General features: G+C 36.5%; 1 protein-coding gene across 1 annotated transcript in view; it reads right to left on the reverse strand.

The window, feature by feature from the left end:
• PSMD14 (proteasome 26S subunit, non-ATPase 14) overlaps nucleotides 1-22998 on the reverse strand; it is a gene marked incomplete at both ends in the record, with an annotated part of 100223 nt that overhangs the window by 64195 nt on the left and 13030 nt on the right. The window lies entirely within an intron of this gene.

Consider the following 22998-nt stretch of genomic DNA (forward strand, 5'->3'; position numbering starts at 1 on the left):
TCAGCTAAAATGGACATATGTGATTACACATAAGGACAAGTTACATATGTCCCATACAGGACTTTTATAAATCTTGAGTTAGGCCAGGTGTGGTGGTGCATGCCTAGAATCTCAGTACTTGGGAGGCTGAGACAGAAGTGAGACTCTCATCAACCTAGCAAGATCCTATTTCAAAATAGAAATCGGGCTGGGATGTAGCTCAGAAATAGAATGCCCATAGGCTCAATCTCTAGCACCACCACCAAAAAACAAACAAAAAAATTTTGAGTGAATATACCTAACTTTAATTATCATTCACCTACTGAGAATTCTTATGTCTAAGAAACTAAACTAAGCCAGGCACAATGGCACTTAAGCAAGATCCTATTTCAAAATAAAAAATAAAAGGGCTGGGATGTAACTTTGAGGTAGAATGTCCCTGGTTTTAATCCTCAATATTTATTTATTTATTTATTTGATTATCTATTTTGTGGTACTGGAGGTGGAACCCAGGGGCTTTTCTACCTCCAGGCTATACTCCCAGACCTATTTTATACTTTTATTTGGAAACAGGGTCTCACTCAAGTTTCTGAGAGCCTCACTAAGTTGCTGAGGCTGGCTTCGAAACTGTGCGATCCTCCTGTCTCATCCTCCCAAGCGCTGGGATTACAAGCGTGAGCCACCACACCCGGCAATCCTCAATATTGAAGAAGAATAAGGAGGAGGAGGAAGAGGAGGAGGAGGAGGAGAAGAAGAAGAAAAGAAACTAAGTTAAAATGACAAATAGAAATGAGTATAAAAACTTCTATAATGATATAAATCACATAAAAATCTGGCCCTAAAATATTCTTTAAATTTTAAAATCTGGCTGTTAATATTATAAAAATAGTAATAGAAAAAGTAAACTGCGTAGCTATAAAATTACCAGTTTCTACGATGTGTGAATTATTCAAGTTAATTCTGTTGACCTTATAACAACTATTTTACCATGGTAATAATCAAGAACCAGAAAGTTGCCAGGCGTGGTGGCGCACGCTTGTAATCCCAGCATTCGGGAGGCTGAGACCTGGAGGATCACTGTTCCCAGACAGCCTCAGCTACTTAGTGAGTGAGGCCCTCTGCAACTCAGTGAGACCCAGTTTCAAAATAAAGAATAAAAAATAGGGCAGGAGGTATAGCTCAGAGGTAGAATGCCCCTGGGTTCCAGCCCCAGACGCGCAAAAAAAAAAAAAAAAAAAAAAAAAAGAACCAGAAAGTTGAGTTTTTGGAGACTGAATATAAGTTAAACCTCAGGTTCCTTTAGTAACAATTATTACAGTAACTTATTATTTAGTAAAGCCACAAGTAAAAAAAGAGGTGCTTAGGCAAAAAATATAAAGAAAGAAAAGTAGACAATATTTTATACAATGCCACTATAAAATAAAAACACACCTATTACTGACAAAAGATTATTAAAACAAACATCTGAATGTTTTCCAACTTTATAATCTATTGTCAAAATTTAAAGGAATGTTAGCATTTGAAAATTGAAATATGACTTACAGGTATATGTTTCAGTAAAAGCTATGCAACTAAAATGCATACAATTCACAAAAACAAGAAACTAAAATAATTACTTTTGCTATATAAATCTCCAATACTTACTTTTTATAAGCAACGTTTAAATCACTTAAGTAAATCTGACTTTCAAAAATAAATTTGTTTTATATTTCACATATTTTATTTATTTATTTATTTTTTGGTGATACTGGGATTCCTGGAAACCCTTCTACCTCCGTGCTACACTCCCAGACCTATTTTTATACTTTTTTATTTGGAAACAGGGTGTCTTAAGTCAGTGAGACTGGCTTCAAACCTGCGCGATCCTTCTGTCTCCGCCTCCCAAGTGCGGGGATTACAAGCGTGCGCCACCAGGCACGGCAATAAATTTGTTTTAAAAGGAAGGAAAGTCCACACTTTTTAACTGACAAATACAAGTCAGCTACTTACCAACTGAAGGGTAAATAATTAAACCATAGACACAAGCAGTGTGACCAGACTTTATGCAGACATGAAAACCTAACCAGTGATGTTAAACCTACCATGGACTCCACTAAGGCACCAAAACTAACCTTTGTACAATGAGTTTGATTATCATCTGGGTCCACAAATTTCAAATATGGTTCTATTAGAAAAGACATGTTTCTTTGTTTTGTTTTGGTTCTCTCCCCCCATTTAGAAGGTTAAAATCTGATCCAGCATAAAAAGCTGTGACTTTTACTTGGGCAGCCCTTGTTGACTAAGTGCTAAAAAAAAAAAAAAAAAAAAGAGGCATCATAACAGCATAAAAACTAACGCCTCAAAGTGTTACCTACTCAGGCCTTTTAACAAATTTGTTAACACTATTAGTTATATTACTCCACCTTTCTCTTAGTGTGAACTGGTATCAATTATTTAGCCAATTTTATTATGTTATTAAAATACCTGCTGATTAAACATGAACCAAAGTGTCACTTAGAAGAAATGTAAAAATAATAGTAACACTGGCTTGCAACACCCTCAAAATATCTAAAAATATAAAAGTATTTTGAGAAATGCCATTAAACATCTTAAATTTTGTAAATAAAGTTATTCTAGTATCAAAATATAAAACAGGCGTTATTTTTATAATTGCTTCTAAAGATAAATAGTTGTACTTAGATTTTATAATTATTTTTAAGAGTGCTTTATAACAGGACAAAATAAACTCTTAGTAAATAAATGTGGTTATATTTTTAAAACAAAATAAAACCTAAATATATAACATGATGAAAAGCTGGCAGAAAATATAATTTTATAATATTCAATATAATTTTCAACAAATTCTATTATTAAATTTTGAAATTTGATAAAACTACCACCTTCAGTTTCCTTGACAAAAATTCCCTTAAAAACAAAGAATGAACACAAACTAAGTGAATTCAAACATATACAAATAGCTACCACTGTACTGTTTATCTCTTACCCAGCAAGGTAAGAAACAACCTTTTAATACTTTAATTTTGTGAGTATTAAACAACTAGTGTGAAAAACAAGCTGCATGTAAACTATTTCTACTGCCTGAGCTTCAATGACTAGCTGAGGCAACCTGTTATAGGAGGTGTTAATTGGCAATAGGAGTACAAGTCAGAAGCATGTTCCCCATCGTCCTAACCCAGCAAGGCTAGGTCATTAAAGTGGAAATGAATTCTTTCATGTCGACTTAACCCTTTCAGTGCATGATTTCAGCTGTTTTCTCTCAATTAATTTCAAAAAACTTGTTACTTTTTAGAGTTAAAAAAAATGTTCCAAATAAAAAAAAAGTCATTTGGCTGACAGTTTCAATGACTTATTCAAAAGATAAGAACACAGCAAGTTAATTGCAATGTAATATTACAACTTTCCCCACTGAAAAACATATAAACTAATTGTATTTGCTTATTTTAACACTGTGAAGAAGATCTAGACTATCATGTTTAGAAATAGCTCAGAACCATTTATTCATATAGAATATCCATTTACATTTAGGTGTGAGGATCCAACAACTGTACCATTAATCATCTTAATGCTGAGACAGAGGAGTAGTAGTAACTTTTTTATTCTCATAATGTTCACACAAGAATTCCCAATATAAAAATGTTTTGAAACGTATGAGTTAATACACCTTTCTAATTATGTTTTGTTATTCTGATAAGGTGCATAGTCACAGCATACCCTGATGACTGGTTGCCAAAAAAAAGCCAAAATTCCTTTTATGGCATGATCTCAGGTTTCCAGATGGCACATTAATTCTTTAAAAAAAAAAAAAAAAGACAAAAAGAAAAAGAAAAAACACATCAAAATAATGATGCATTGCTTTTCAAATGCCACTTATAAATACTAATATCCTCATATGTTAATCATTATAGAAATTTAAAATAAAATTCAATTATATAAAAATTTTTAAATTACGATTAAAAATTTATACATGCTGCATCCTCCATCGGAGTAATCTTAAAAAATTGACTAATAAAATCAATATCACAGTTAAAAAATAAACACTTTGAAATCTATTATATACCTAACACTACATACTTGTGATAAACCACTAAAAATTATGAACATAATAGTAGAAATATAATTTACCCATATAGAAACAGCAGGGTTAATTAGAAACTTGATCAGTAAGGGAAAAGATAATAATGGTTCAAGGATGTCACAAAATGGAAATTATACTATATTCCTAGGCAATGGTTTTATTATCCCTTTCTTTACCTTACCTACCCCCCTCTCTAGCCCTCCAATTACTTTAACAAACCCAATTCCTGTCTCTGAAAACTTTCTTTCCCTAGGCTTACTGGATCCTCCGAAACAACAAACCTAAGAGACTGCCCCTGAACCAGTATTTTAAGAATGGAAAAATTCAGTAGGAAACAGGCAGTGGGGTGAGATGCTATAATAGCAGGGATGAGGAGGAGATGACACTATTACCTGGTTATAAAGAAACCTAATCAAAGTAACATGCAGGCTCGTAACCTAGTGCACAATACCCAACTGTGACATTTCTTTCCCTTTAAGACCACCCTTGATAGTCACTTTGAAACAATTTTCACCTACTTAAAAATGTATGTGTGTGAAATATGCCATGAGCACCAATCACTTTAGACATCTATGAAATCTATCCCACCAGAACAGGAACTGACTGTTCTCCCTCTCAGTGACTATCACTCTCTTCGCTATGATAAGAAAGGAGCAAACACAGTGCTTGAATACTTTTGTTTTAAAGAATTACTTACAGAGTACCAAACTTCATAAATATGACTATAACTACAACTCTTTAGAAGTGGCAAAAACAGCCGGGCATGGTGACACACAATTGTAATCCCAGCATTTGGGAGGCTGAAACCAGAGGATCGCGGTTCATGGCCAGCCTCAGCTACTTAGTGAGGCCCTCTGCAACTCAGTGAGACCCTATTTCAAAAATAAGGAATAAGGCTGGGTGTGGTGGCGCACCCTCGTAATCTCCGTGCTTGGGAGGCGGTGACAGGAGGATTTCACAGGTTTGAAGCCAGCAGCTCAGGTTTAAGAGACCCTGTTTCCAAATAAAAAAGTATAAAATAGGTATGGGAGTGTAGCCCGGAGGTAGAAGGGTTTCCAGGAACCCGGGTGCCACCAAGAAAGAAAGAAAAGAAGAGAGGAGAGGAGAGGAGAGGAGAGGAGAGGAGAGGAGAGGAGAGGAGAGGAGAGGAGAGGAGAGGAGAAGAGAAGAGAAGAGAAGAGAAGGAAGAAGGAAGGAAGGAAGGAAGGAAGGAAGGAAGGAAGGAAGGAAGGAATAAAAAATAGACCAGGGGGTGTAACTTGGAAGTTGAATGTCTCTGGGTTCCATCCCCAGACGCGCAAAAAAAAAAAAAAAAAAAAAAAGAAAAGAAAAAAAAAGAAAAGAAAAAGAAGTGGCAAAAACATATCATTTATAAATAAAAATAGGGGCCCAGAATGGAACCTTAAAACACTAAAACTGTTTAATACTTTAAGGTACTAAAACTATAAGACACTACAGTTCTTATAGTTACCAGTGACTCTCCTCCACACACGTGTGTGTGTGTGTGTGTGTGATGAGGACTGAACCCAGAGACTTTTCTACCTTTGAGTTACACCACCAGCCTGATTATTTTATTCTTTACTTTGAAACAGGGTCTCACTAAGTTGCATAGGGCCTCACAAATAACTGAGGCTGGCCACAAACTTACTAACCTCTGTCTCAGCCTGCCAAGTACTGGGATTATGGTATAAGCATGCATCACCATGCCCGGCTTCCCCTTCACTTTTATTTTTTTAATGTATTAATCCATTCATTCATTCATTCATTCATTCATTTAGCAGTACTGGGGATTGAACCCAGGGGCATTCTACCTCCGAGCTACATCCCCAGCCCTATTTTTTATCCTTTATTTTTTGAAACAGGGTCTCACTAAATTGGAAAGGGCCTCACTAAGTAGTTAAGGCTGGACGTCATCCTCCTGTCTCAGCCTCCCAAGTACTAGGATTACAAACGTGCACCACAGCACCCAGCTTTCCACTTTTAAAATACTGTTCATGAAGCTGGAAGTGGTATTACATGCCGGTAATTCCAGTACCTGGAAGGCTGAGACAGGAGGATAGCAAGTTCACAGCCAGCCTCAGCAACTTAGTGAGATCCTGTTTCAAAATAAAGAATAAAAAAGGCCAGGCATGTTGGTGCATGCTTGTAATCCCCACGCTTGGGAGGCTGAGACAGGAGGATCGCACAAGTTCAAAGCCAGCCTCAGATACTTAGTGAGGCTCTCAGCAACTTAGTGAGACCCTGTTTCCAAATAAAATATAAAATACGTCTCGGAGCATAGCCCAGAGGTAAAAAGCCCCTGGGTTCCACCCCCAGTACTACCAAAAAAAAAGAAATAAAAAGTGCTGGGAGTGTAGCTTAGAGGCAGAATGCCTATGGGTTCAATCCCCAGTACAATAAAAATAAAATGCCGTTCAACTACAGTGGTATTTATTTATTTATGTATTTTTAAAATACTGATGAGGGAACCCCAGGGCAGCCCTATTTCATATATATATATATATATATATATATATATATATATATATATATATATATATATATATATATATATATTTTTTTTTTTTTTTTTTTTTTTTTTGCGGTCCTGGGGATGGAACCCAGAGGCATTTGACCTACGAGCTATACCCCCTGCCCAATTTTTTATTCTTTTATTTTGAAACAGGGTCTCACTGAGTTGCAGAGGTCCTCACTAAAGTAGCTGAGGCTGTCCGCGAACTGCGATCCTCAAGTCTCAGCCTCCCAAATGCTGGGATTACAAGTGTGCGCCACCATGTCCGGCTTCTTATTCTTTATTTTGAAACAGGATCTCACTGAGTTGCAAAGGGTATAAGTAGTAGCTGAGGCTGTCTGCGAACCATGATCTTCCTGTCTCAAGTCTCCCAAATGCTGGGATTACAAGTGTGTACCACCACGACCAGCTGATATTTATTTATATATTTACATTATAAAACGTGTAAAATATAATCTGCCACAAATGACTTGGTTATTTTGGGAAGCACCTATAATTCAATTATTAGTAACTCTTCTAAATTATTCTTTGCAAAGTCATGAAAGCAATGCTATATACACTGAAAAATACAAACACATACGCAGCGTGTATACTTTTATTCATTCTACAATCACAAACCTAGGAGTTCATATGCCATCAGGTATAGTGGCACATGTCTGTAATTCTAGTATTTGTGAAGCTTAAAGAGGAAGGTTAGAGGTTCAAGGCCAGCCTCAGCAACTTAGATAGACTCTCCAAAACTTAGTGAAACCCAGTCTAAAAATAAAAAAGGGATAGGCGTATATCTCAGAGGTACAATGCCCCTGAGTTAAATCCTCAGTACCCCCACACTTACACGCACACACACACCACATAGCACACACACACATGGGGGGGTATGTGGTGTGTGTGTGTATGTGCATGCACACGTGCATTCGCTTACAGGGCCTGGGAGGCTTAAAAAATAGGGCAGGGAGTGTAGCTCCGAGGTCGAATGCCCCTGAGTTCCATCCCCAGACCCACACACACACAAAAAGTTTACAAAATAGAAGGCAGGCAAGACAACGGAAAAGAGTAACTGCAACACAGTGGATCAAGTACAAAAATAGAGGCTTGTATAGGGAGCACAAAAGTCACAGCAATCTTATTTGATATAATCTTCTATTATGTTAAGAATTCAAGAATATTTAAATCATTTTCAAGCAAAGAGAGGGAGGGTGTGGGGTAGAGTAAGATATTCCAAGAAAAAAAAAACATAACACATTGATAGGCACAGGAACCAAACTGCAAACATTGTATACATTATCATTCAAAGATTTCCAAGCAATAAAATGGCTGACTAAAGCATGGATACCAAGAAGTCAAACGGGAGATAATATTTCTTCAATTTCCACCGGTACATTTCTGGAGACTTTTTTTTTTTTTTTTTTTTGGTGGCACTAGGGGTGGAACCCAGGGGCTTTCTACCTCTGGCTATACTCCCAGACCTATTTTATATTTTTATTTGGAAACAGGGTCTCACTAAATTGCTGAGAGCCTCACTAAGTAGCTGAGGCTGGCTTCGAACGTGTGCGATCCTCCTGTCTCAGCCTCCCAAGCGCTGGGATTACAAGCATGCGCCACCACGCCCGGCCAAGATGAGATTTCTTAAAAAGGTCATCTTTTATAGTAGACCTTGCAAAGATAATAGATCTAACCTACACTTTTGCATTTATGAAAAATATCCAGCATTTAAGAATATAAATCAAAACAAATGTGGTGGTGCATGCTTGTAATCCCAGCATTTGGGAGGCTGAGACAGGAGGACTGTGGTTCATGGACAGCCTCAGTTACTTAATGAGGCCCTTTGCAACTCAGTGAGACCCTGTTTCAAAATAAAGAATAAAAAATAGTGCTGGGGACATAGCTCAGAAGTAGAATGCCCCTGAGTTTCATCTCCAGTACCGCAAAAAAGAGAAAAAAATATAAATCAGAGTACGGAGTTCTCTGACATACCTAATAGAAATACACATTCACAATAAATGAAGGATAAGATGGTATGTTTCCCCAAACAGTATGTAGTCTTGAAACAAACAGGATTTCATTATTGTGACATAAAGTGTCTCTTCAGTTAATAGAATTTATATAAATACTACAATTGATTCTTGAATTCAGGTTATTTCTCTTTAACATATAGTTCTCAGAACAAAATATTTTTCCAACATATATTATAAAATGCTAATTACCAGACATCCAAGCAATGGGCACCACTGGCTGAGATGACACAGAGTTCAAGGCTAGGATTAGTTGGATCACTGATCAAAGAAGCTGAAGGTTAAGTGGATGCTACTGTGATCAGCTGTTAGAGCCCCTAAGCAGCCTTAAGGCCAGGTCCTGGAGGTGTTAACATGAATACTAATAACTTTGCCTATTTACATGCATTTTCTTGTCTTTTTTTTCAAATGTTAAATTTGTATTTTGCTTTATTCTTAAATGTTATTCATCTCTTTTTCATCTAAGAAGAAAAGACAAAGGAAGAGTAAAACAGCATCTACAGATGAAAATTCAAAACCATGAATAAATGTGGGAAAAGGTACCAGAAAAAAGAACCCTGCTGTATGATAGACCCTGTGACATGTACTAACTATATGATAAACTAATTAGATGTGTTTCTTAAAATGTATTATAGGAGACAGACAATATACAATTAAATTTAAAAATGAATTTGTAACTTGGGTTTGGTGCCAAAATAATAAGAGAGTATATCCTTGGTATATAATAAAAGCAAGGACCAGTTTTCAAATAGCCTGTCCAGAAAACAACGTACAGGTAAACTAGTGGTCTTAACCCTGCTTATACCTCAGAACTGCATGAAGAGCTTCAAAAGTTCTGATTCCTGGACCCACCCTCAGATTCTGATTTAATTGCTATGGCATGAGGATCAGTTATCCTTTCTTTTGTTAAGCCTCCCAGTGATCCTAAGTTATAGTATAACAAAGGGTACTATCACTGAAAGGTTAATGAAACTGGGGTGAGTTTGCCCAGCTAGTTGGCTTAAAAATTCAAAGGTCCAGAGCCAACTGACACACACACCAAATTCCCTATTACTATAGTTTTATTATAATTTCAACTCAGTGAGCTATAGAGGCTTACAAGTATTATGGAAATATGAAGCAGGGAGAGAATAGTCAGGCTTAGAGACATCATATATATTCATTCTTCCTAATACTGGGGATTGAGCCCAAAAATATGCTCTACCACTAAGCCACATCCCCAGCCTTTTTTATTTTTTCACTCTGAGACAAGGTCTCACTAAGATGCCCAGGAGCAACCTTGAATTTGCAATCCTTCTGCCTCAGCATCCCAAGTAGCTGGTATTACAGGTGTGTGCTGCTGAACACAGCCATGTGTGGTAATACTTGAAGTCTACAAAATATTTCTGGTCCTTTTCTCATGTATATAATAGGACTGTACTTCCCTCTTTTCTCGAAGTTAGGTGTGAACATGTGACTTGCATTAGCCAATGATATAGAAGAAGTGACCTTTGTCATTTCCAGTAAATTTTTTTTTAAAGTGGTACTGGGGATTGGAACCCAAGGGTTTTCTACCTCTAAACTAATCTGAACTATACTCCCTGACCTATTTTACATTTTATTTGGAAACAGGGTCTCGCTAAGGTGCTGAGAGCCTCACTAAGTAGCTGAGGCTGGCTTCGAACCTGTGCGACCCTCCTGTCTCAGCCTTCCAAGTACTGGGATTACAAGCATTGCACATGCGGCTTATAAAAGCTTTTTAAAAACCATTGTTCAGTAATAGTGCTCTGTCAGCTTGAGACTCAGAGTTACAATGATATCACAGAACAGAGCACCCAGCCCACTCATGATATGCATGCAGCATGAGTGAAAGGAAACTTTCTGGTTTGAAGCCACTGAGATTTAGGGATTGTTCCTAAAAACATGACCCAGCCATCTTGACTGACACTTCTGGAGGGCAAAAGGAGAAAGGGGTCATTTGAGCAATCTGAAAAAAAAAAGTTGGTAGTAAATTTATTAAACAAACAATGGAGGCAAAGGGCATCCATTTAGAATATCTTACATAAAGTCCTTCAATGGATGAGCAGAATGGCATGGGACATTCAAAGAATGACAAATACTATAATATAATATGGCTAGGTTGGGGTAAGAGGAGGTTGGAGCAAGAGATAAAACTAGAGACAAATCATAAAGAACCAAAAATCTATACAGGAGATTAACTCTTAAAAGGGCCAAAGGGGCTATTCTGTTAAGATAAACTTAGTCTTTGACCCTCTTCCTGCCCTATAATACTAAGGGATAAAACTGTCTTTACATTTACAACAGCATATTACAACACGTGTGTGTGTGTGTGTGTGTGTGTGTGTGTGTGTGTGTGTGTGTGTTACTGAGGATGAAACCCACGGGCATTCTACCTCCAGCTACACGCCCAGCCCTATTTTTTATTCTTTATTTTGAAAAGAGTCTCACTGAGTTAGTGCAAAGGACCTCACTAAGTAGCTGTGGCTGTCCACAAACCTGGATCCTCCTGTATTAGCCTCCCAAATACTGAGATTACAAGTATGTGAAACCAAGCCCAGCTTCCACAAAACATTTAGGAAAACCTGGGAAGGATTCTGATCTCACCCTTTTAGGAGAGATGCCCCCCTCCTCCATTCCTTTGAGACACATTTTGAATAATATAATAAACATTTGGGGTGTGTGTGTGTTGCTAGGGAATTGAACCCAGGGGCATTCTACCTCCTAGCTATACCCCCAGCCCGATTTTTTATTCTTTATTTTGAAACAGGGTCTCACTGAGTTGCAAAGGGCATAAGTAGCTGAGGCTGGCCACAAACCTGTGATCCTCTGGTCTCAGCCTCCCAAGAACTAGGATTACAACCTTGCCCCAACCAGCTAGGTTTTTTTTTTTTTCCTATTTTTTTTTTTTTATTGGTGCACTGTATTCATACATCATAGTAGGATACATACTTTTGTAGACATACATGCACACTTTTCCCAGTCAGCCCCCACCCAATCCCCACCCCATTCTCTCCCTATCCCTCCCTCCCATGCTTGGCTTAGTAGTTGACATCTAGTATTATGGCAATTTATCTAAAATTAAAAATGATAATCTCACATAACAGTTTCATTTGTCTGATACCAAGCTTTTGATGACTTAAAGATAACATTTCAACATTTCTTTTTGCTTTCTTTCTTACAAGAGAATATTTTTTTTCTATTTTTTAGGTGAAACTATCATATATTTATATATTTATTTTTCAGAAAAAAATCTATCCTAATATGGAATATGGACTCTAGGTACCCAAAAAGATCTTGAAAAAGAACAAAGCTAGAAGATATATATTTTCTGATTTCAATCCATATAAAGCTACAATAATTGAAAGAGTGTAGTACTATTCTAAAGGCAGATATATAAACCATTGGAGTTAAATAAAAGCCTAGAATAAATTCTTCCCTATATTGTCAAGTTATTTTTGACAAGGTTTCCACGAACATTTGGTGGTGGAAATATTAATCTTTTAACTAAATATTGTTAAAAAATAATAATTACATGGAAAAGAATAAAATTGGACCCTTACCTAATCCCATATACAAATATTAACTCAAAATAGATAAAAGACCTAAATATAAATCTTAAGACTATAAACTTTTAGGAGAAAATCTGGGTCATTAAACCTCACAACACTGAAATTGGCAGTGATTTCTTGGTTATGATTTCAATGGCACAGGCAACAGAGGAGTATACAAACTCCCTAAAAAATAAAAAAAAAATATTGTATATCCAAAGACAATGTAAACAGTTAACAGTTACTAATAGAATGGGATAAAATATTTCCAAATGCTATATCTGAAGGTATATTAATATTCCAACTAGAAATCCTACAAATTAACAACAATAAAAGCAAACAATACCCTTTAGAGATAGGTAAAAGACTAACATAAATAATGAATCTCCACAGATAACCAATCTTAGTTGTCTGTTGGATGGAAAATCTTGTTTCTCTGGTTCTGGTGTGTGTTACCTATTTCTTCTTTGTAGTTAATCTCTTTGAGTATTTTCTCTAGAGCTGGTTTTGAAGACATAAATTCCTTCAGTTTCTGTTTGTCATGAAAGCTTCTTATTTCTTCATCTAATTTGATAGAAAGTTTTGCTGGGTAGGAAATTTTTGGCTGGAAGTTGTTTTCTTTCAGAGTTTGGAATATGTTACTCCAAGCCCTTCTGGCTGTCATGACTTGGTTTGGGAAGTCTGGAGTGATTCTAATTGGTTTGCCTCTGAATGTCACTTGGCCCTTTGCTTTATTGCCTTTAAGAGTCTCTGCTTGGCTTCCACATTGGTCATTTTGACAATTATGTGGCATGGGGATCCTCTTCTCCGATCCTGTCTAAAGGGAGTTCTATAAGTTTCCTGGACCTGCGTATCGACCTCTTGCTCTATGTCTGGAAAATTTTCTGCTATTACTTCCTTGAAGAGATTGTTGATCCCTTTGGTTTCACTTTCTTTTCCCTCCTCTATTCCAATTATTCTGAGGTTAGCTCTCTTAAAATGGGCCCATATTTCTTCAATATCAGATTCCTGCTGTCAGATATTTTTTTCTAGATTAGAAACTATGCGTTTATTTTTGGTTTGCTCATCTTCTAAGAGTGAGATTCTGTTCTCCATGTGTTCTAATCGGTTGTTTGTGCTTTGAATTGAGGCCTTTACTTCATTGATTGCATCCTTTATCTCTTTTTGGCTCTCTCTGAGTTCTTTTTGAAGCACCTCTATTATTTCTACAGTTATTTTCCTGATTTGATCTTCGAGAAATCTCTGATTTTCTGTTTTATTGGGTTCTGATGTTGTGGGGTTGTGGGCATTTATTGCTCCAGTATTATTCCTCTTTCCCATGATTTTGGATGTTTGTGCCTTCTCTGGGTTCTTCCCTTGGGTCACTATGACTTCACTTAAGGTGTTCTGGATCTCGAGTCAGTAGTATCTCAGACCCCACTACTCCTTTACTGGATTTTATCATAGAGTCTCCGACCCAGAGAGTCGATAGAGGCTGCTTTAGACTGTGGGGGGTGCCAGGTTGCACGTTCTCCTATGGTGTGATATCTCTGCCACCGCCACTCCCCCACTGGGTCAAGTCCCAGGGAGTACAGTACTGGGATTTCTCCTCTGTGGCCCGCAATTTGACTCACTGTTCTTGAGTACGCAATGTAGCTGTACTGGCCTCGCTGAATTCGGTGCTGCTGCCGCCGGTGGCAATATGGCGCCGCTGCTACGCCCTCGGCTGTGGGGCTGGTGTTTTTCTTCTTGGTTTTGATTTCCACTCTGAATCCCTGCAGCGTGTGCTGAGCTCGGCCACTGGGAGCTTTAGATGCTCTCTGCGCGGAGAAATCCCGCCTGGCTGTTCCGCAGTGGCTCACCTCGGCTTGCTGTAGCCGTCCCGTGAATTTGCCGGAGCCGCCGGCAGTATGGCGCTGCTGCCGCGTCTGCCGCGTCCTCGGGCGTGAGGCAGGTTATCTCCTCTGTGGCTCTGTTCTCAGTCCGCTTTCTCTCTGGAGCCTGGTGATTTTTTGTTTCACTGGTGATGGTGTTTTCTGGCTATGAAAGGCGCTGATTTTGTGGTAATGGAGATTTGTTGTTAGCGGGGCTCTTAAGCCCCGCTTTTCTCGGTCGCCATCTTTCCGGAATCAGCTAGGTTTTCAATGCTATGTTTTAAAAGGATTATGCCATTTTAGATGGTGGGAAGAATTATTTTGGGAGATTAGTGAAAGGTGGGTACAGATAAGATTATGTGGAGGTCTCAATTAAGAAGAAGCAATGATAGAAGGAAGAAACATTCAAGGAGGTAGTTTTAGAAAGAAGGTGCCATTGTATGCTATTTTGGAACTAATTACATGGGAGAAAATGACAATATGATTGCTGGTAAGTAAATACCATCAATATCATTAATCAAGATGGAGAATATCTTCAAGCCATATGTAAAATCTCCAGAATTTGACTGCTTCTTACCACACTTGCAATATACAGCACTATGGCAATTAACTATAAACCTATTTATGTGGACACAAAAACCATTTATATCTCATTTTAACTAATTTTGTTTTTACTCCAATGGAAATTATATGAGACCTCATTTCCTTTCTATTACCACTGTCTTATAAAGACCTGATACTACAAACAATATAGCTATAACATTATATAGCCTACAAATGGTTAATTAGGCCCTCTAAAAGAAAAACAATTTAAGACTATCAAAAAAAACTTTAACAGTTATTCTCTCAAAATTAAACAACACCACATTTATTCTTAAGAAGACTCATTTATCTCCTTCTTGTTATAAATTACTAAAATTCTTGTGGCACATGCTTATAATCCCAGCATTCAGGAGTCTGAGACAGGAGGATCATGTTCTAGAACAGTCTCAGCTACTTAATGAGGCCCTTTGCAACTTAGTGAGATAATGTTTCAAAATAAAGAATAAAAAAAATAGGACTGAGCAGGGTGTGGTGACACATGCTTGTAATCCTCCCCCCCACACCCCAACATCCCCCCACCCCCGCTTGGGAGGCAGAGACAGGCGGAAAATGCACGTTCAAAGCCAGACACCCTGGCTTAAGAGACCCTGTTTCCAAATACAAATATAAAAAATAGATGTCTGGGAGTGTAACCCAGAGGTAGAAGGGTTTCCAGGAATCCCAGTACCACCAAAAAAAAAAAAAAAAAAAAAAAAAAAAAGGGCTGGGCATGTAGCTCAGAGGTAGAATGCCCACGGGTTCCGTCTCTAGTATCTCAAAAAAAAAAAAAAAAAAAGCTGAAATTCTTCATCTCCCAAATAGGATTGCTAGATAAATATACATAATACTGAATTATATTTGATTTTTAGGTAAATGAATATAAGCACATTTCATGCAATAATTAGAACGTACCTATATTTTTTTGTTTCTGTTTTTGTGGTACTGGGGATGGAACCCAGGGGGCATTCTACCTCCAAGCTACACCCCCAGCCCTATTTTTTTTATTCTTTATTTGGAAACAGGGTCTCACTGAGTTGCTGAGAGCCTCAGTAAGTAGCCGAGGCTGGCTTCAAACCTACGCATTCCTGTCTCAGCCTCCCAAGTACTGGGATTACAAGCGTGCACCACCACTCCCGGCTCTAGAACATGCCTATATTAAAAATTATTTGTTATTTAAAATTTAAATTTAACTGGGCATCTAATATTTTGTTAAAGCTAGTAAATTTGTCTCCAACTATAGGTACTTTCTAAGTCTTTTTCACAATTTATTTTTTCTATCTAGTTTAAACCTGAAGCAACTTTATATTCCCATACATACCAACACCTCTCTCAAAATCTGTTACCACTTCTTTTTCTTTAAATAAATAGTACTTTTAAGATTAAAGCACCCTTACCAAACTGGACACCCACAATTCCTTCTTATGAAAAGAACATATACTAAATTTACATCATAATGACATAGAAATATTTTCATTTTTGTTGTAAAACAGCATATACTTTGAACTATTTTCTCTCCAAATGCCAAAAAATCATTCACTAACTGACAAATACATCCTTTACTCTAGGCAAAAAAGCATTCATAGTTCAGAGTACACTGTACATACAGCCCTGCTAGTCTCTACAAACCCCCACTCACCTTCCCATTATAGCTGACACTGGTGATGGAAAAGTCCATCTCCTGTCCTAGATTGTTTATTTTTATTTATTTATTTATTAAACACTCTTTTTACCCTGTCATTAAGTCTCCATTAAAGTAAACACTGTAAGAACTTGGCATTCACTTGTCTGGGTCAGTACTCTGCTATTTTGTGGAATAACTTCATAGAAAAGCTAGAAGGTTTAGAGAAGGCTACTGATATAACTGAAAGAATTCCACCCTAGAGGAAGATTACCAAATACACATTTAAAAAAAAAAGATGCTCAATAACTCTCCAATCTCTTTATAAATAAATGCAGTTTAAGCTTTTATTTTTGATTCACTATCTCACCCACAAACATGCCAAGCAGGCATTCTGATGCTTCTGCGAGCCAGGCATACATGAAAATGCCAAAGACAATCCTTTGCTTGTGTGTTATCTATCCATTAAGAACTTTAGGTCCACTGGGCATGGTAGAGCATGTTTATAATCCCAGTCAGTACTTGGGAAGCTGAAACAGAATTACAGGTTCAAGGGCAACCTCAGCAAGTAGTGAGTCTCAGCAAGGTCTCAGCAAGACGTTTCAAAATAATATAAGGCTGGGGATGTATAACTTGGAGGAAAAAATGTCCCTGAGTTAAATCCTCACACACACACACACACACACACACACACAAAAAAAAAAAAAAAACTTAAATCCTTTCTCCCAGAAGAGTAAGTATATCTAAAAGATAAAACGAGAGGCTAGAGAAAAAGCAACTAGACAGCAGCCAAAGTAGGCAGCAGTGATCATTCTTAGGCCTATGAGTAGAAAACTGCCTCTCTGGGAATGATAAGCCAATGATGTAGGTATGTGAGGTAAGAAAGAAAGAGCTAAGTGACAATCCACAGAAAAATTAAATATTTTCCCTGTTACATACTTTATTTCTTTTAAATTTTATTATAAAATACTTAAGAAACATAAGAATATATTGATTAATACAATAAACTTACTACCCAACTTACGAAATAAAGTCACGAGAGCTACTACTGTACTGAAGCATGTAAAGCAGCTTTTTCAAACTTGATTGGATCCTTACTCCATAACCCTAGATTAGTCACTACTTTAAGTGATTATCATACTTTTGAAATATTTTACTACATAATTACACAGATAAAAGAGAATTAAGTATGCATACAATATATTTTAAAACACTCATGCAAAATAAATATTCCTTCATTTGCTTTTTGTTAATATGAATCATGATGATATGTGAAGATCATTTTTGTTACTTTACAAAATTCTACATAATTTTTGGCACAATTATGTACAATTCTCCTACTAATGGACAATTAAGTTGTTTTCTATTTTTGATCTTATGAAGTGGGGATCAGCAAACTACAATCTGTGAGCAAACCAGCTGGCCGGACAGATAGGCTCATTCATTTTTGTTTATGGCTGCTTTAGCACTTCAATGACAGAGTAAGAATTTCTTCATTTTCAATGAGTGATCACATAGTCCACCACCCTAAAATATTTACTATCTGGCCCTTTAAAAAAAAAGATTACCAAAGCCATCATAAACAACACTGTTATGAATGTTCTAGTATTCATGTGGGAGACTTTCTTTAGGGAATATAATTAGAAAAAGATCTGCTCAGTTGTAGAATAGGCAGATCTTTATTGTTACAGAAGTCTGCCAAAATGTTTTCTAAAGTGGTTGTATCCTACCACTAACTTATACATGTTTAAAGAGCACTCATGTTTCTTGTTTCATGTTTATATATTTTGCCCATTTTAAATGGGTATTTCTTGTTGAATTGCAGATATATATATGTTTAAAATATATATATGTTTAGATATATATATATAAACACACACACACACAACTAATGCCTTGTTAATTATGTTACATAATCTTTCCAATCCATAGGTTTTTTCTTTTTTACATTTCTTGGTTGCATCTGAAAAATGAGGATGATACCAATGCAATGAATTATGATTACTAAAGTTATAAAGTTTACATGACTTAATGCACTTAAAGTACTTAGAAGAGTGCCTAGCACATAGTACTCTACTTTTTTTTAATAATGTTTTTAGAATAAGTTTTAAATGACAATGTAAATGAATCAATTTATTACTTGAACTATAATGGCTAAGAAATCTTGCACTAAATGTCTAATCTGAAGTACCCCCCAAAAAGTAATACCTATCTTACCTTTACTCACTACCTCTGAATGCTAAAACCCAGCATTTTCTATTAATTTGGTTTCAATTAATTATACAAGTTGAAAATTTTTTCTTAAAATATAGCTAGTTATTTTTAAGTTGGGCTCTCTTAAGTCCAAATAGAAAATATCATCTAGAATACAATTATATCACAAATTTTCCCATTAAAAAAGTAATAAAAGAGATATTTGCTTAAATCCAAGAGAAAGTAACAGGGACTAAATGTACATTTCCAACATGAAACAAACTAAAAATGGACAAACTACCTGAAACAGAAGTTTGTAAGACATCATGATCAGGCACAAAGAATGGTGATCCCTGAGAACTGGCAAACAACTGAGGGAAGCCCTACTACTGCCCTACCTTAATGCTTTGAGACAATCACCAGGCTAGAGATCAGGGAAAGAGAACACAGGCAGAGTCTAGTGGGCTGAGTTGAGGTGATGGAGCTATGATTACTGAGAGATCAAAATTACTAGTTATCTGCTCAGAATACCAGAAAGAAAATAGCTGCCAAGAGAAAAAAACAAACAAACACCCTAGAGTTCTTCAGATCTTGAGGATTCAGCTAAGTACTGATCCATTCATTCATGTGTGTAAGGAAACTACCCAAGCATAAGAAATCACAAAAAAGGATTAGAAAACAGAGGATATAACTCCCACAGCACTGGAAACAGTGCCTATTCCTAACAGTCAAATTGAAACTTTTCAAAATTCACATGAAATTGATTAGGACAGAAAAAAATTATTTTAATAATGGAAAATAATGAATCCTAGACAAGGCACTGCTCCAGTCTTACGTAACAAATAGGAACACCAAACGAAAAAGAATCAGACAGGTTCCAAGTAACGGCATTCCATAATAATATCAAGAATAGTTAGGAAAATAGCTGGGCATGGTGGCACGCTTGTAATCCCAGCAGCATTTGGGAGGCTGAGAGAGAAGGATCCAGTTTCACAGCCAGCCTCAGCTACTTAGTGAGGGCCTTTGTGATTCAGTGAGACCCTGTTTCAAAATAAAGAATAAAAAATAGGGCCAGAGATGTAGCTCGGAGGTAGAATGCCCCTGTGTTCAACCCCGGTACCACCAAAAAAAAAAAAAAAAAAAAAAGAAATAAAGAATATTAGGAGAATAAAGCACACTGTATAAAACAAAGTAAAATTTACAATGTTAGGCATCTAGTTAAAAAAATTACTGGTTATTTAAAGCAAGAAATCATAATCTATAGCTATAAAGATAAATCAATTAAAATAAAAAATTGACAGAGATGTTAAAAGAAGCAAGCAAAGACATTAAAGTTATTAAAATCATCAAAAACTTAAAGCAGAGACACAGAAAGTATAAACACAATTAAAATTAAACTTGAGACAAAAACTACAATATAGTTATGGCAATAGGATAAAGATGATGATGAACTGAAAGGGGATTTGTAGAACTTTATCTCTAGGAATACCAATGGGTGACCACAAGAAACAATGCTATTATAAAATGCAAAATATATTAGATTAGTGGAAAATTGAGTTTTGTACGAAAATAAATGAACATGAAGATATAGCAATAAAAAAATAAAACATGAGACCAAAAGATGTGGAAGACCTGAGCACCAATTACAAGAAGAAGAAGAAGAAGAAGAAAATATATATATATATATGGAGAGAGAGAGAGAGAGAGAGAGAGAGAGAGAGAGAGAGAGAGAGAGAGAGAGAAGCCGGGCGTGGTGGCATGCTTGTAATCCCTGCGCTTGGGAGGCAGAGACAGGAGGATCACACAGGTTGTTTCCAAATATATATATATATATATAATAGGTCTGGGAGTGTAGCCCGGAGGTAGAAGGGCTTCCAGGAACCCCAGTACCACCAGAATAAATAAATAAATAAATAAATAAATAAATAAATAATCCCTGAAACAGGAGAGGATAGCAGGAGGACAGAAAAAATTTTAAGAAATAATGACCAAAATTCATCCAAATTTGATGAAAATAACAAACCTACAGCTCAATGAACTATAATCACAAGAAACATAAAAAAAAAACTATACCAATTTACATCATAACCAAAAGCCACTGATAAAAAGAAAAATTTCAAAATAAAATGCTTTTGCAAGTATACAATAAGGGAGCCAGGCATGGTGACATACTCCTATAATCTCAATACTTGGAAGGCTGACACAGGATTGCAGGTCTGAGTCCAGCCTCCATAACTTAGCAAGACCCTATTTCAAAATATAAAAGGGGGAGGGAGGGGCTGGAATGCCCTTGAGCATCTTACCTCTGAGCTATACTCTCAGCCCTTTTTATAACCTGCAATCCTCCTGTCTCAGCTTCCCAAATACTGGGATTACAGTTCCATGCTATCATAGCTGGCTAATAGGATACTTTTAATTCTTAGATTACTGATACCTATTAAAAAAAAACAGCTATTATAGCTCAAATTTGTAATCCCAGTTTTTGGGAGCCTGAGACAGGAGGTTTGCAAGTTTGCGGCCAGCCTCAGCTACTTAGTAAGGCCCTCCACAACTTTAATGAGACCCTGTTTCAAAATAAAGAGTTAAAAATTGGGCTGAAGTATAGATTGAAAGTAGAATATCCCTGGGTTCAATCCTTAGTAAAACACACACACACACACACACACACACACACACACAAACACACACACACACACACACACCTATTATAAGCTTTTAGTTTCACATAATACTACATTTTGGAAATAATATTAAACTTAGATATAAAAGCTCAATACTTTGTTTTCCCTTAACTGATTTTCATATACATACATACTTTTAAAAATAATCTTATTGGTACATTATAATTATGCAACAATATAATTTCAGGGTAACAGATTTATAAATATACACATGCATCACCATGCTCGGCTGTGTTTCTGGTTTCAAAAATTTTTATCTAAGTTGGGCATGGTGGTGCACGCTTATAATCCCAGTATTCGGGAGGCTGAGACAGGAGGATTGTGCAGGTTCGAAGCCAGCCTCAGCTACTTAGTGAGGCTCTCAGCAACTTAGTGAGACCCTGTTTCCAAATAAAGTATAAAATAGGTCTGGGAGTATAGCCTGGAGGTAGAAAGCCCCTGGGTTCCATCCCCAGGACCACACACACACACACATACACACACACAAAAAAAATCTAAGGAATAAAAAAGAGCTGGGAGTATAGCTCGGAGGTAGAATATCTCTGGGTTCCATCCTCAGTACTGCAAGAGAAAAAATGAAAATCTAATTGTTTTTAGTGTGTGTGTGTGTGTGTGTGTGTGTGTGTGTGTGTGTGTGTGTGTGGTTTTACTAGGAACTGAACCCAGAGGTATTCTACAACCCCAGCCTGGTTTTACTTTTTGTTTTGAAACCAGGTCTCTCTAGGTTGCTGAGAGTCTCACTATTTGCTGAGGCTGTCCTCAAACATGTGATCCTCTTATCTCAGCCTCTCAAGTATAGGCTTACAGGCATATGCAACCATTTTTATATAACTTTTTTTTTTTAGGTGGTACTGGGGATGGAACCCAGAGGCTTTCTACCTCTGTGCTATACTCCCAGACATATTTTATATTTTATTTGGAAACAGGGTCTCACTGAGTTGCTGAGAGTCTAAGTAGCTGAGGCTGGCTTCGAACCTGCGCGATCCTCCTGTCTCAGCCTCCCAAGTGAGGGGATTACAAGCGTATGCTACCACGCCCAGCAACATAACTTTAAATAAGTTATTTCTAAAGTTAACCATTTACATGACAGCATAAAGTGTTGCAAATGGACTTTAATATTCATAAAGAATGAAATAAAGTAAAAATATGGTTTACTAATAATTGTCAATGCAATAAGAATATAAAAATCACCTGTAACCAAGGAGTCAAGTTACAAAGCTTAATTCTTCAATATTATTCCAAGGGTTTTATTTCAAATAAGCAACATTTCTGAAAGTACTAATGAGATAAAAATATATTCAATCATATAATATGCTTATATAACCCATATACTTTTAGGACCCATCACTAGTCCTAAATAGTATCCACATTTGCATTTTCCTATTTTCTAACAATAGGACATAAAATATTTAAATACAAGCAATGCGGTATTAACATAGTGACTGCTTAAATTTAACTATTGGCTGACAGGCAAGCTACCGTGCAGAACTTGAAATGTAGTTTTGCCAGATGATACAGAAAAATTCTAAGTTAGCACATAAAAATAATTTACAGATAGCTATATACAATTCAAAGACATAAAATGAGTAAGAGTTGGAGACCATCTATATTTACAAACCTAAACAGAGCTAACTAAATCTATTTTAAAGGTTCTACCACAATTCAACATTAAGCACAATTTCTGGGCTTATTATGCATTCATCAATAAAATAAGTACAGTAAAGCTATCATTATCTGTGCCTCCTAATTTGAGCTTATAGCACCATTCAAGAGATGTGCTGCATATGTTAACTTCTAAAAATATACTGCTGCAAAGTAGATACTATAAGTACCTATAATTGAATCTTAGAAATACAGCTGACACTATCTGAACTTGGTTAAACATTTTTGTATTCACAATACTGTTTGGGATACCTTACAAATGTTACACAGTTCCTACTTAGAA

The sequence above is a fragment of the Muscardinus avellanarius genome (assembly GCF_963383645.1).
Source record: "Muscardinus avellanarius genome assembly, chromosome: 2".
Lineage (NCBI taxonomy): Eukaryota > Metazoa > Chordata > Mammalia > Rodentia > Gliridae > Muscardinus > Muscardinus avellanarius.